Source organism: Cebus imitator, unplaced genomic scaffold, assembly GCF_001604975.1.
Source record: "Cebus imitator isolate Cc_AM_T3 unplaced genomic scaffold, Cebus_imitator-1.0 Scaffold52, whole genome shotgun sequence".
In the NCBI taxonomy this organism is placed as follows: Eukaryota; Metazoa; Chordata; class Mammalia; order Primates; family Cebidae; genus Cebus; species Cebus imitator.
This window is the reverse complement of record NW_016107367.1, coordinates 1,324,413-1,327,272: the sequence shown is the minus strand read 5'-3', so window position 1 is coordinate 1,327,272 and position 2,860 is coordinate 1,324,413. Positions and strand designations below refer to the sequence as shown.

The 2,860-nt window shown below is 49.9% G+C and overlaps 1 pseudogene; it reads right to left on the bottom strand.

Annotated features, from left to right (window-relative positions):
- Nucleotides 1–475: 475 nt before the first annotated feature.
- Nucleotides 476–1,286, bottom strand: LOC108304044 (annotated as a pseudogene).
- Between the last annotated feature and the right edge of the window lie 1,574 nt (nucleotides 1,287–2,860).

Sequence of the window (2,860 nt, the reverse complement as noted above, 5' to 3'; positions counted from 1 at the left end):
TTTTGTATTTTTTGTAGAGACGGGAATTTGCCATGTTGGCCAGGCTGGTCTTGAACTCCTCACCTCAGATCTGTCCACCTCAGTCCACAAAGTGCTGGGATTATAGGCATGAACCCCTGCATCTGGCCTAATTTTTAAAAGACTGGCACCTTCATACTGTACTTAGTATTACATTGAACACACACATTTTCTTTTTCTTTTGAGATAGAGTCTCAAACTGTTGCCAGGCTAGAGTGCAGTGGTGCAATCTCAGCTCACTGTAACCTCCGCCTCCCACATTCAAGCAGTTCTCCTGCCTCAGCCTCCTGAGTAGCTGGGACTACCGGCATGCGCCACCACACCCAGCTAGTTTTTTGTATTTTTAGTAGAGACGGGGTTTCACTATATTGGCCATGATGGTCTCAATCTTTTTTTTTTGAAGGAAAATTTTTATTGTTTTATTATTTTTATGTACAGAAAACTCAACAGTGTACATTTAACCCAGTTTCGTGGCAAGTTCTTTTGCCTTTGCCTTTTCAAGCTTGGCGATTCGAGCCAGACCTGGGTCCCAGGACACTGCCTCCGCAGTAATGGCGGATCTCATCATGTGTCATTGGAGTTGGTGCGGACAGCTTCCACCAGCTTAGCCAAAGCACCTGTCTTCCGAGTTACCCTGTGTGAGGGCGACAGTGGTGCAGGTCTTCTGTGGACTAGACGTCCCAGTCTTGCCTTCCCCTTGATGAACGCAGTAAGGGACTCTCCATTTTACGACACAGGGCAGGCAAGAAGACAACCAGCTCAGTGGGATCCACGGTGTGTGCAGTCACCGCCAGCTGAGCTTTCTTCTTTTCCACCAAGGTGGTGACGGTGTTAACTCCTGCCCAAAAGACAGGTGGTCTCTTCGTGGGGACGTCCCCTTTGCAAGCCGCTTTCTTCTCGGCCCATGCCAACAGCCTCTGCTTCTTCTCTTGCTTCGTCTCCGGTCTGTACTTGTGGGCCAGCTTAAGCAGCTGGGTTGCTGTTTGGCGGTCCAGGGCCTGGGTGAGCTGGTTAATTGCAGGGGGCACTTTCAGCCACTTACAGAGGATGGCTCTCTGCCGCTGCAACCTGATGTAGCGTGGCCATTTCACAACGCGGTGAGGTCTCTTGTGGGCTGCGTGTCCTGTCCAATGCCAAAATTCTTAGGCCTTTTCTCAAACAAGGGATTCAGCACTTTCTTAGCCTCCTGCTTCTTCACGACAGCAGGGGCCGGAGCCACCTTCTTCCCCTTGGCCTTCTTCCCTTTCAGCATCTTGGGCGGCGGGAAGAGAAAGCTGGTCTCAATCTCTTAACCTCATGATCTGCCTACCTCGGCCTCCCATAGTGCGAGGATTACAGGCATGAGCCACTGCATCCCACCCAGCACACCCATTTTCATATTATTCTAAGATATGAAATAGCGGCAGATTTTTCTTTTTTGCTGGAGTGCAGTGGTGCCATCATGGCTGACTGCATGACAGCCTCAACCACCTGGGCTCAAGTGATCATCCTGCTTCAACCTCCTGAGTAGCTGGGACCACAGGCCCACACCACAAGGGCCAGCTATTTATTTTTTATTTGAGAAGGAGTCTTGCTTTGTCGCCCAAGCTGGAGTGCAATGGCACAATCTCAGCTTACTGCAACCTCCACCTCCCGGGTTCAAGCGATTCTCCTGCCTCACCCTCCCGAGCAGCTGGTACTACAGGCATGTGTCACCATGCCCGGCTAATTTTTGTATTTTTAGTAGAGACAGGGTTTCACAGTGTTGGCGAGGATGGTCTCGATCTCTTAATCTTGTGATCCGCCCACACTGGCCTCCCAAAGTGCTGGAATTGTAGGCATGAGCCACTGCACCTGGCTTTTATTTTCTTTGTACAGATGGGGTCACCCCCATGTTGCCCAGGCATGGATTATTTTGCAATTTCCCATCCCTGATGCCACTTGAAAAAAAGGTCAAAACTTATGACTCAAGGTCGGGATAATGTTGACCAAATGGACAAACAAATTTCAAACATGGTCACTGAAATCCTGTTCACCTTAAAGAATGTCATATTGGCCCGGTGCGGTGCCTCAGGCCTGTAATCCCAGCAATTTGGGAGGCCAAGGCGGGGCCAAGGCGGGCGGATCATGAGGTCAGGAGTTCAAGACCAGCCTGGCCAACATGGTGAAACCCTGTCGCTACTAAAAATACAAAAATTAGCCAGGCACAGTGGCTCACACCTGTAATCCTAGCACTTTGGGAGGCTGAGGCAGGCAGATCACCTGAGGTCGGGAGTTCGAGACCAGCCTGACCGACTTGGAGAACCCTACTTAAAAATACAAAAATTAGCTGGGCATGGTGGTGCACGCCTGTAATTCCAGCTACTTGGGAGTCTGAGGCATGAGAATCACTTGAACCTGGAAGGTGGAGGTTGCAGCCCAGATCACACCACTGCACTTCAGCTCCAGCCTGGGCAACAGAGCAGGACTCTGTCTCAAAAAAAAAAAAAAAAAAGAATAGCAAGAATGTCATTTTACCTTGTATTTGTGAGCTGACCTCTCCAAAGAGCCTAGGGTCTTTTTCAGAATCCACCAATCACAACGTTCTACAACCAAAAACAACAGCTCAGGGCTGCACCGAAATTCTGAGCATGGGACAAGTGCGATTTGGTTTCTCATTTAAATCAGTCGGCTCCAGTGGAAACGACTTCAGGTGAAAATAGTATCTTACTTTGGAAGTGACTCTGCAGCTTTGCACGGAGACACTGGTTAGCGCCAGGTTAATTTCACAGGTGTCCTAGAATTCTGTGGGTTTGGAGGGGAGATGTCCACACTCCCCAGCTGGGGCTCCCTGCTGTCAGAGGGCAGAGCAGGCTCACCCTGG